Consider the following 12,992-nt stretch of genomic DNA (forward strand, 5'->3'; position numbering starts at 1 on the left):
TCTATCTATCTATCTATCTATCTATCTATCTATCTATCTATCTATCTATCTATCTCCTATCTATCTATCTATCTATCTATCTATCTATCTATCTATCTATCTATCTATCTATCTATCTATCTATCTATCTATCTATCTATCTATCTATCTATCTATCTATCTATCTATCTATCTATCTCCTATCTATCTATCTATCTATCTATCTATCTATCTATCTATCTATCTATCTATCTATCTATCTATCTATCTATCTATCTATCTATCTATCTATCTATCTATCTATCTATCTATCTATGTCCCTTAGTAACAGCCTTGACCTTGGGCGAGCGCTATTAGTAATATAGATCATCCCTCGCGCCGCTGCGGCTGCTCTATAATCACTTCTGCTTTACTCTTGGCCTCAGGTAATGGGGAAAAAAACAAAACAAGAAAACACAAGATTAGTTTATTTGTTGAATATTTAAAGAGGCGGCGCAGCTCTCGTATGGCGCGTTTCTTATTAATTTTCTTTAGATTTTGTTCTAAGGGCGTCCGCCGGCGCCTTGTTACTGTCGCAATCACCGGAAAAGAAAATTATTAAAGTCATAGAGATTCCTCGAGTCCAACAAGAAGGCCGGTGAAGGATCGGGAGACAATGTCTCAATTATTTATGAGGATGACCTCTGCTTCCATGGCTATGTTTTATTCATGGGTGTTTGTTCTTTGCTTCTATCCACCCGCCACACACAACTCTCCTCCAATTTAAATCCAGATAAAGGAATGGCTCCATCTGTCTCCCCCTCTCGCTTTTTATTTCCCAATTACCCGGCCGCTTCTAGCCGCAAACATGTTCCGGAAAAGAGGACAATTTTTTATTTAATATCTTAAGGTGGAATATCACGCCATTATATCAACCGCTGCAGCTGTAGATGGATAAAAATCAAGTTTTAAAGGGATATTACAATATTTTCTGTGGTTTTGTTTTTCACCATTTGCAAGATCTCTGCTTGCTATCAGTGTAGGGGACCAATTTTTTATTTACATCCAGACTGAAAATGTGTCCTAACCTACTGTAATTCAGCTCACACAGGGCTTCCCATGCACTGGTGTAATTGGGACGTGATTAAACTGATCAAATGTCCGCATTCACTGACAGCAAGCAGAAAACTTTAAATTGTTGAAGAATAGAAAGAAAAAGTATTTAGAACGTATTCCGACTCTCTCCAAGAAAGGAGAGTCCTAAAAAAAGGGAGGCCTCCAGACTCCCAGAAGATTAAGTTGTTCAACACCAGTCCCCGATGCCTTCACTGAACCACCAATAGGCAATGGGATGGCACTTTAAATGGGGCACTGTGACTGGCACTATTCAGTGTCCAAGGGTATTACGATGGGGTTGGGTCGTGCCCTATATTTTAAGAGGTGGGGCATATGTTTGAGAATATTGCGTGTTGTATGAATTGTCTACTTTAAATTGGTTGTCTAGTTTAGAAACCCCTTTTCATGTGCCTTATTTGGGATTTCTGAGTTAATAGAGGGGGGTCCTCTGTTCAGGATCCTCATAACTTGGTCAGAGTGGAGAGCGGTTACATAGAGCGTCTTTCTCTCTGGAGCACGTGTCCTGTCCTGTATTACACACACAACACATTGAAATGAATGGTAACCGTGTAATACTTTAATTCTCCTGTGGTGGCACTGCAGGGAAATAATCCATTTACTGCCAGGTTTTTTCACAGATTACAGCTGATCGCTGGGAGATCAGTTTATTGTCAAGAGATCCTTCGGACAAGTAGGGATTGTCCAAAGCAGAGATGTATTTTTTAGAAAGATTAGGCACTGTTTATTATACAAACTGTAAGCTTTATTTACATAAAGGGTTAAATATAATTTTCACATCCTTTTTGTATTCAACTGGTGGGGAGGCATATCAGTATAAAAATGGGGTATCCTTCCTGCAATGGGACTATTACTTGCAGCACTGCACCCTAGGATCCTCCTTCCATCTCCTACAGGGTGGTCATCCTGGACCAACTACGTCTAGCACATACCTCCCAGCTTTCAAGTATCGCAAAGACGGACAATTTTTTTCCTTTTAAGCCACGCCTCTAACCCCTCCCAATTCACCGCCCATACACAGCCGGTTCAGTCCACACCGTATCATGCTCTCATAGTGCCTCCCCATGATATAATGCCACTATAGCTCCCCCACACAGTATAATGCCGAATAGTTGCCCCCACACAGTATAATGCCGAATAGCTGCCCCCGCAGAGTATAATGCTCACATACACTATAATGCCCCCATAGGTGCACCCATACAGTATAAAGCCAACACAGATGCCCCCATAGAACCCCAACACAGTATAATGGCAAATAGTTGCCCCTGCAAAGTATAATGCCCACATGCAGTATGCCCCCATGGATGCACCCATACAGTGTAAAGCCAACATGGATGCCCCCATACCGTATAATGGCCACACAGATGCCCCCATACAGTATAATGCCCCACAGATGTCCCCATACAGCATAATGACCCTATACAGCATAATGCCTCCATAGCTGCCTTAATACAGTATAATGCCCACACAAATGCCCCCATACAGTATAATGCCTCACAGCTGCCCCCATACAGCATAATGCCCCCCATAGCTGCCTCCATACAGTATAATACCCACACAGATGCCCCCATACAGTATAATGCTCCATACTACCACAATGCCCTGTAGATTGTGCCACAGTGTCCACTGTAGATAGTGACCACATAGGCAATCAGTGCCCACATACCACCACAGTGCCCACATATAAAGTGCCAGTGCCCAAATATAAAGTGCCATTGCCCACATAGTGCCACAGTGCCCATGCAGATGGTGCCCATATAGTGCCACAGTACCCATGTAGATAGTGCTACAGTGCCCACATAGTGCCACAGTGCCCACATATAAAGTGCCAGTGCCCACAGTGCCCATGTAGATGGTGCCCATATAGTGCCACAGTGCCCATGTAGATAGTGCGACACCCTCTTGAAGATAGCTCCACCTTGCCTGTAGATAGCGCTAATAGCCCCTGTAGATAGCTCCATTGGGGCTCCCTCTAGTAGCGGAATCCTGAGCCAGAATATTGGCTACGCCTTGCCCGAGGATTCCACTCCAGGAGGTGTCCCTGACATCAATGTCTATATTTGGACAGTGATGTTTGGGGTTTTAAGATTTCGGAATTCCCGGCCAGAGTGTCGGCAATGCTCTGGTCGGGGATTCCACTTCTGGAGAATCCATTGATGTCATTGTCCATATATGCACAGTGACATCAACGGCTTTCCAAAAAATGAGTCCCGGCCAGAGAGCTTGCGCTTCTCTGGCGCGGGACTCCATAGTTGAATACTGGAGCAGGGAGCTGACAGTTCCCTTCTTCAGCATTGGATTCAACTGTGATACAGTTGAAACCGGGACACCGCTCCTAATCCGGGACAGTCCCAGTGAATCTGGGACGGTCGGGTGGTATGCTAGTAGCCTTTTACATTGCATCTGGCATTCTTAATCCCCAACACAATGATGTTCTTCTGGTCTGGGCCTCGTGGCATGGTATATCTTTCCTGTATAACCTTTCTTAAAGTGGTTCTATGATCTGACATCTATATGGGTCACATAACAGAGGACAATGTAGTTCTCACACTATCTAACATGAATGTGATCCCAATAGCCACTCTTCAAAATAAGCTGCTTGGTGATACTGTCCCTTTAAAAGAATTTTAGTGCGCTCATTTACTACAATGTGCATCCATATAATCAGGGTATTTAAGGCCGATGTACCACCTCCTAACACTTTCCTGCCGAAACGCTAAGCGTCAGCTGGCACTGCGTCAATCATCTGTGCTCCACCTTTGTCAGTGTGGTTGCCGTCACTATTATTGCGCCACTGTTTGGCAGGATTTTGGCATTATATGGGTGCTGTAGGGTGGTATTATGTGAGCACTTTACCAGGGTATTGTTTTGGTACTTTATGGTACAGTAATTTGGGCACATTTTGGTGGTCTTATTTAAGCACTGTATAATACTGTTCTTTGGGTACTGCACTACACATTATCATTGGCACTGTTTTTTGTCTGATTTTTCGGAACTATTCTTTAAAGGAGTTGTTTGGTTTCAAAAACTAATTTTCATACACCCTATTAGGGAATTCTGAGTTAATAGAGGGGGGGGGGGGTTCGCTGTTCAGGATCCTCATCTATTGGTCAGTATGGAGAGCGGTAACATAGAGCATCTCTCACTCTGGAGGACCCGTCCTGTATTTCACAGACAACACATTAATATGAATAAACAATATGTAATACTTCGTTTCTCCTGTGGTGGCGTTGCAGGGAAACTTAGCACTTGTTCAGAGGTTTTCCCCCTTGACAATAAGCTGATCACTGAGATTCCCAGCAGGGGACACTTTGTGATCAGCTTCAGACCACTTTAACAAGTAGAAAAGCGGAGAACCCCTAAGTGCTGGGGAGGGGGTACTATGGAAAGTTTTTCCCATGGGCTTCGACAGACCCAATTTCGAATCATAGGAAGGAACTTTATCGCTTTGTTTTTGGATTGTTGGAAAACACCCAGAATGTTTCTGCTACAAACTCATGTACATGGATTCCAACCCAGGGCTTTCCACTGAACCTCGGTATTAGCACGGTAACCCCCCCCCCACGTGTAAACCGTGATATCTGATTGATCCATAACTTTTACTCTCTAATTTTTTTCAGTACGGTTTTGCAGTATTTTCCTGTAATTTAGAGAAAGATAACCCGCGGCTCGCCAGTTGCTATGGAACTTTTAGCGCCAACAAGCAGCAGTCCGCCAGCGCTGCATTGTGCCCACTCCTGCCGTGAACTCGTGCACATTTTCTATACCTGCGCACCGTCCGCACAGCAACAGCTCCACAGAGGAACAAAAGGAACAATTTATCCAATTCACTCTCCGGCGGGCACGTCTTATGTCATGGAAATCTCTGCCTAGTAAATAAATGGTCATATCATAGCTATAAAGAAAGCAGCAAGCTGGAAGGACAGTGAGGGTCAGTTTACACCGGCCAATACAGGCTGTAAAAACGAGCGCCGATCAACAAGGCAGCTCATTGATCAGCGCTCGTTTGCTCCTTCCACAAAGAGGTATGTATGGGGGCGATCGATCATTACTACGATCGCTCGTCCCCATACATTTCCATTATGTCTACGGGACATGTGCTGCCGACAACGATAACATTGCTTGAAGCATAAACGATACGATCAGCCGATGATCGACTGTTTGCTCATTCATCGGCTGATCGTTTCCCGTTTACACAGGGCAGTGATCGGTAACGAGCGTTCTATGAACGATAGTTGCCCGATAATTGGCCCGCGTAAAAGGGCCTTTAGTGGTTTAGTGGTCTTCTGTTTTAATGATGGAATCAATAGCGCAGTCGACATGATAATAATGTATGGGGACGAGCGAGCGGAGTATCGAGCGCTCTACCTCATACTAGCTCCTTGTAAAAGGCGCAAACGAGCGCCGATCATTTATCGGCGCTCGTTTACATGGCCTAGGTTGGGCCAGTAAGAGGACCTTTACAGACTGTGATCTGTCATCTAATTATCTATCTATCTATCTATCTATCTATCTATCTATCTATCTATCTATCTATCTATCTATCTATCTATCTATCTATCTATCTATCTATCTATCTATCTATCTATCTATCTATCTATCTATCTATCTATCTATCTATCTCATATCTATCTATCTCATATCTATCTATCTCATATCTATCTATCTCATATCTATCTATCTATCTATCTATCTATCTATCTATCTATCTATCTATCTATCTATCTATCTATCTATCTATCTATCTATCTATCTATCTATCTATCTATCTATCTATCTATCATCTATCTATCTATCTATCTATCTATCTATCTATCTATCTATCTATCTATCTATCTATCTATCTATCTATCTATCTATCTATCTATCTATCTATCTATCTCATATCTATCTATCTATCTCATATCTATCTATCTATCTATCTATCTATCTATCTATCTATCTATCTATCTATCTATCTATCTATCTATCTATCTCATATCTATCTATCTATCTATCTATCTATCTATCTATCTATCTATCTATCTATCTATCTATCTATCTATCTATCTATCTATCTATCTATCTATCTATCTATCTATCTATCTATCTATCTATCTATCTCATATCTATCTATCTATCTATCTATCTATCTATCTATCTATCTATCTATCTATCTATCTATCTATCTATCTATCTATCTATCTATCTATCTATCTCATATCTATCTATCTATCTATCTATCTATCTATCTATCTATCTATCTATCTATCTATCTATCTATCTATCTATCTATCTATCTATCTATCTATCTATCTCATATCTATCTATCTATCTATCTATCTATCTATCTATCTATCTATCTATCTATCTATCTATCTATCTATCTATCTATCTATCTATCTATCTATCTATCTATCTATCTATCATCTATCTATCTCATATCTATCTATCTATCTATCTATCTATCTATCTATCTATCTATCTATCTATCTATCTATCTATCTATCTATCTATCTATCTATCTATCTATCTATCTATCTATCTATCTATCTCATATCTATCTATCTCATATCTATCTATCTATCATCTATCTATCTATCTATCTATCTATCTATCTATCTATCTATCTATCTATCTATCTATCTATCTATCTATCTATCTATCTATCTATCTATCTATCTTATATCTATCTATCTATCTATCTATCTATCTATCTATCTATCTATCTATCTATCTATCTATCTATCTATCTATCTCATATCTATCTATCTATCTATCTATCTATCTATCTATCTATCTATCTATCTATCTATCTATCTATCTATCTATCTATCTTATATCTATCTATCTATCTATCTATCTATCTATCTATCTATCTATCTATCTATCTATCTATCTATCTATCTATCTATCTATCTATCTATCATCTATCTATCTCATATCTATCTATCTATCTATCTATCTATCTATCTATCTATCTATCTATCTATCTATCTATCTATCTATCTATCTATCTATCTATCTATCTATCTATCTATCTATCTATCTATCTATCTATCTATCTATCTGTATTGTCAGCCCATTCGGTATAACGTGACAATTTTATTGTTTCATATCTTCATCTTGGCTCAAGAGCTCACACATAGGTGCCAGCTGCCCGCAGATCCCTGGTTTATTTTAATTGTACCCTTTATTTCCAGCCTTATATACAATGCGTGTGTTATTCCTGAGAGAAGAGCTCCATTCATAGCACAGTGAGAGAGGATCTGTGAGCGGATGGTACAATGGCGGATGTAGTATTGTATTGTCTATCATCCCTCCATACTGAACGCTGCGCCAAGGACATGTGACGCTTCAGCCTCTGTACATTATAATCTGCGCCCCCTTTACCAGGTCCATATTTACTATGTAGGCAAACCAAGTAGTGGCAACCCAGAAATGAAAGTTTAAAGGGTTTCCAATTTTTTTGTAACTATGTTGAACATTGCATAATGAAAGCTCAGCAACTTTCTAATATATTTTGTGTTTTCAAGATCTCTGCTAAGGGAGCCCTATGGAAACCTTTAGCTTGTACGTGAATGAGAACGTTCTTACATCCAGAGGCCGAAACCCCGCACATAAATCATACTTCTCACAGCTAAAGGGTCTGTAATATTTACATCCAGTCTAGAGAATCAGTAGCACAAGTCCTAATATTTTGTTACATTGTATCAGTGCATATAAAATGTATCAACCTGGAATTTAGACTGTTTAGCTCATAGATTATTGTCTAGGCTGAATACAATGCAACAAGTCCTCAGCTGTGAGAAGTATTAGGACTGGTTTGCAGCTTCTGGTATAAACAAGAATGTTTCAATTCACTCATTGCAAGCAGAGGTCTTGAAAATGGTGAGAAATTGAAAAGCAAAACTGTATTAGAGAGTTGTATGTCCAACTTTTAACTCCATGTCTTTTAGGTCTGTGCTGATTAATTTCTTAATATATATTAATAAAAATCAGAGCTCCATTTTTCGGATACAAAGCTCCAATCCTTTGCATAGAAAAAAACGTAAATCATAAAATTCTTTCTGCCTGCAGCCACCACTAGAGGGAGGTGTGGAGCTTACTAAAGACTGTTCAGACATGTATGCAGTGTGCTCCCCCTAGTGGTGGCTGCAGCCAGATAGAATTTTATCATACGACTATATCTCGGCAGGGGATTTGGAGCTCTGTATCAGAAAACCAAAGCTCCGACCGGTATGAAGATATATTAAGAAATGAATCAGCCCAAGATTGTTGATCTACTTAGAGAAAAAAAATTAATTATCTAGTGTACACCTCCACCCCAACAGAGGTGTGTAATATTATGTAAAAATTAGAAACTAATGGAATACGAAATATAAAATCTAAAAGAGGAAAATAAATACAACCAGAGACGGCAGAGACATAAAAAGGATTAAAAAAAAAATTTTTTTGTGCCGCCATATTCCTCCTGGTTATTGCTCCTATACTATGTACTCATCTCTGCTACATCACCGTTGCCAAATTTTGGATTGCCTCACGACCCACCTGACTGTTGCTCCTGTATTACGTACCTAGCTCTGCTACATTACCGGTATCAAATCCTGTATTGCCTGATGACCCTTCTGACTACTGCTCCTGTACCACACACCCAGCTCTGCTACATCCCTGATTTGCTTGACAAATCTCCTGACTTCTCCTGTACTATGTACCCAGCTCTGCTACATCATTGTTTACAGAACCCTGGATTGCCTGACGACTCTCTCGATTACTCCTTCTGTTTCACGCACCCAGCTCTGCTACATTCAGCAATTCAGAACCCTGAACTGCTTGACTCTGCTACGTGACTATCTTGGTACATGTTTAGGACTTTTACTGCTACTTTTCTTAGCAACCGCATCGCCTCTAAATCATTTGTCTGGTCCCTGATCCGATAGCGTCATCCAGAGAATCAACCACCGAACTAGCTAGACGTACCGAAGTCCCGGCGCCAGCTGCGAACCTCAACCCTAACCGTGGGAAAGCTATAGGACACTATAGGTGAATTATACCCCTTGGTTGCTTCGTTCTCTGGGTATCGTAGGAACCAGACCGTTACGGCGCTATAGACTGCAAATGTATTTATTAATTACTCGTTGCTTATATATTCCGCTGCGCCAAGATTGTCGTTATGCACATCAGTCCCTGTCCCTAACAGGGTCCTAACCAATTTCCCCTATCCCACACACACACTAGGACCAATTTCACAGGAACTAGAGTGTGGGAGAAAACCCGGGAAACCCCACCAAACACAGAGGGAACATACAAAGTCCATGCAGATGTCGTCCTTGGTTGGATTCAGATCCGGGACCCCAGCGCTACACGTAGCAGTGCTCACCAGCCCACACATATAACATCCAGCATCTTTGTAATAGACCTTCATTATCTTTTTTGCAGTTTTCCATTTCTTAGAAATATCTTAGTAAACTGGAAACCATCAGTAAGCTGCTATTGATGGATATGCTATTGTTATTATGTGTCTCTCTTTGGGACAGTACATAATGATGTCCTACGGTGGATGGACTGTGGGACTGATGACTTATTAGCATTCAGCTGAACGCTGTGGGTCCAAATTCTCTAACCCCCAGAGATCAGTTTATATTACCTGTGGAAAACACACTTTTTGTAAATTGCGGCGAAAACGGCAACGTGTTTCAAAACAAATTTGACAACAAAAACGACTCATATTAATGCACCCGGCCAGCTTATTACTATGTCTACTGTATATGCATCAAAAACGGAAAATCACCTATAATCAGATCTGTCAACATCTTGCTGACGGTTTCCATTTAGCAACATATCTATTTTTCAATCCTGCGCAAACGAGTAAAAAATACGAGAAAACTGCAAAAAAAATAAAATAAATAACAATAAAGATCTATGACAAAGCGGCTGAATTTCTCATTTTCCTACTATAGATGGCAAAGTAATTAAAGGGGCGGCGTCACTTTAATCACAAACTAGAGTCCAATATGACCAGACTTCAAAGATAATCGCCGTCTCTTATATAGAAACTATGGATGTTATAAGGGTCACTGGTCTGATACACACAGATCTGTCGCCTGCCGCACACTCATATGTCTCCCTCCCACTAAATTAGAGGCTGCGGCCTGACTATGACAGACGAGCCGAGCACTGACAGCGTGATTTATGGGGATCTCTGAGGTAAAAGGGGAAGGAGATTTGCAGCGGCTCATAAACAAGGGTTTCTGTGCTGCTTTATGGAGTAAATAATAATTCCCGGCAGCTTTATGACTTCCAGCAGGACGGCTTTATTAGGGACGTGATAGTCCTGGATCTCCGCTGATTAGGGCTGAATAATATGGCTTCCGCCGCTCGTTCTCCTCTTAGGTGTTTTTTTTTTAAATTAGGATTTAATTATAGGACATTTGCATAACCTCATGAACCGCAGGCTGCCGGATTTATTACTGCTAATTGGTCATAAGCGAGATTATAAATGACTGCACCGGCCAAATGGGATGTGTGATAATGGCCGTCATTTAGCCTCACAGCGTTTCTTACCACAGCAGCGCAGTCTGGGCTGCATTCAGACATTGCAGATTTTATTTTCGGTGTGTAGATGCGTGAGGTTACCCAAAGCGCCATTTCTGCTGCAAAAATTGAGGAAGATTTACCAGACGAGCGCCAAATTCTTAAAGACAGAGAATGGATGTATGAGAATTGGGTGCAAGGCATATATATAGTGTTTTAAGAATGACACCTTACATTATAAGCAATATTTTGTGGAAATTGCTCCAAATTTATCAAGTTGGCTCATGCTACATAACACACGACAGGTCAGGCACACTTCTCTTCCATATGACACCTCACAGCTGTCGGTCGTATATGCCAGCATTTGGCGATGTCATAGGTCCAGAAAAAAACTACTGTGTACATATCCTGTACTGATCCTGAGTTGTATCCTGTATTATACTCCAGAGCTGCACTCACTATTCTGCTGGAGGAGTCTCTGTGTACATACATTACATTACTTATCCTGTACTGATCCTGAGTTACATCCTGTATTATACTCCAGAGCTGCACTCATTATTCTGCTGGTGGAGTCACTGTGTACATACATTACATTACTTATCCTGCACTGATCCTGAGTTACATCCTGTATTATACTCCAGAGCTGCACTCACTATTCTGCTGGTGGAGTCACTGTGTACATACATTACTTATCCTGTACTGATCCCGAGTTACATCCTTTATTACACTCCAGAGCTGCACTCACTATTCTGCTGGTGGAGTCACTGTGTACATACATTATATTACTTATCCTGTACTGATCCTGAGTTACATCCTGTATTATACTCCAGAGCTGCACTCACTATTCTGCTGGTGGAGTCACTGTGTACATACATTACATTACTTATCCTGTACAGATCTTGAGTTACATCCTGTGTTATACTCCAGAGCTGCACTCACTATTCTGCTGGTGGAGTCATTGTGTACATACATTACATTACTTATCCTGTACTGATCCTGAGTTACATCTTGTATTATACTCCAGAGCTGCACTCACTATTCTGCTGGTGGAGTTACTGTGTACATACATTACATTACTCCTACATCAGCGGACTTCACAGTTCTGGGTGTGAAGATGATGCTACCCAGAATGCAAGTCATCTTAGCGAGCTTTTTACGAAACTGAACAAGCAGGAAATGCTGGGAAATTGACACTCTATAGAATGCAGAATTGTGAATGCCGCTCTGGAGTATAATGCAAGCTGTAAATATCTAACCATTGGACCTGTACTTTATTTAGGCCCATTTCTTACCTAAGGCTTCTCTGCATTGTAGTGTGAACTGTACACAAGGACACTGTAATAAGATTATAACTACGATAGAGCGCTCTATTTCCAAATGTTGAATCTTAATTAGTATCTGAGCCAAGTATCACAGGATTAAGAGACGTTTTAGGGTTTAAACAATCCTTTGATAATATATCTCCTCTCTCATTCTTCTTACAAGATTTCTTCCTTCTCGTCTGCAGGGCTCCTGCTGCGACAGGATGTGAAAATCTCTGCCAATCTTATTGATCAGAATCTTACAGCATCAAAGGGAATATTGTATACAGTAAGTGAGACGGCCTCGCTGTGCAGGAGGGAAGAAAATACCAATTATATGATAAAGTAAGAAGTCTCGGCTCTTGCGCTCTAATCCTAGCGCAGATTAAAGTCCCCGCTCCGGGCCCGCTCCTTGCTATTAGAGTAAAACCTGCGACAAACATTAACACGACTCAGGGAGGAGTATCTTCTCTACAGCGGTTGCACATAGACCGGTAATCAGACAACTCGTCACGATGGGGGGCGATAGAGAAGAAATATCTCCATCAGAAAAATCTGATTACTAAAGCAGATTGAGATGGAGAATGTCAGGGTGTGACTGCTCCCATGATGCTCTACTCGTTCCCTAATCCAGTCTGTAATTTCAGACAGACTGGTTGTTATGGCCACAGTGCCTAGCAGCCAGTCTTTTCTGTAGCAAATCCCCCAACATTTAAATTCCCATTCGCGGGACATTTTATTCCCCGCCCTCTGATTTGCCGGGAATGCCCTAAAAACCTCCTAAAAGTAAATATTTTGGTGCTCATTTGCATAAGCCCCACCCCTTCTGAAGTCTGTTTTGCCAAACAATGGGGCGGTTGTTTTTTTTCTCAAAAGGATTGTCAGAGAGAAAGTCCCTAGCAACTTGCCTGTCTCAGGTTACCCAGGGCAAAGAAGGGGTACAAAGGTTTTTACAGACATATTACTCCCAGGAGCAATCTGACAGTGACTCACTCCCCTGGACCACCAGGGACTTTGCCATTGACCCCTTAACAAGGACCAGCTTTGAGGGCCATAACTTTGACCATTGGTTAAGGGGTATAAGTA

General features: G+C 41.0%; 1 protein-coding gene and 1 long non-coding RNA gene across 3 annotated transcripts in view; one reads left to right on the forward strand and one right to left on the reverse strand.

Annotated features, from left to right (window-relative positions):
- The window catches only part of LOC142741656 (galactosylgalactosylxylosylprotein 3-beta-glucuronosyltransferase 1-like), a 119,249-nt gene that overhangs the window by 36,221 nt on the left and 70,036 nt on the right, over positions 1-12,992 (reverse strand). The gene's annotated exons all lie outside the window — the stretch shown is intronic.
- Positions 10,121-12,992, forward strand: part of LOC142741655 (uncharacterized) — a 29,041-nt gene continuing 26,169 nt past the window's right edge. Inside the window, exons 1-2 of one of the 2 annotated variants that reach the window (XR_012881220.1) lie at positions 10,121-10,278; positions 12,091-12,195. This is a non-coding gene — a long non-coding RNA (uncharacterized LOC142741655). The remainder of the gene's footprint in view (positions 10,279-12,090; positions 12,196-12,992) is intronic. The other variant, XR_012881221.1, reaches the window with a different exon arrangement.

The sequence above is a fragment of the Rhinoderma darwinii genome, chromosome 2, assembly GCF_050947455.1.
Source record: "Rhinoderma darwinii isolate aRhiDar2 chromosome 2, aRhiDar2.hap1, whole genome shotgun sequence".
Classification (NCBI taxonomy): domain Eukaryota; kingdom Metazoa; phylum Chordata; class Amphibia; order Anura; family Rhinodermatidae; genus Rhinoderma; species Rhinoderma darwinii.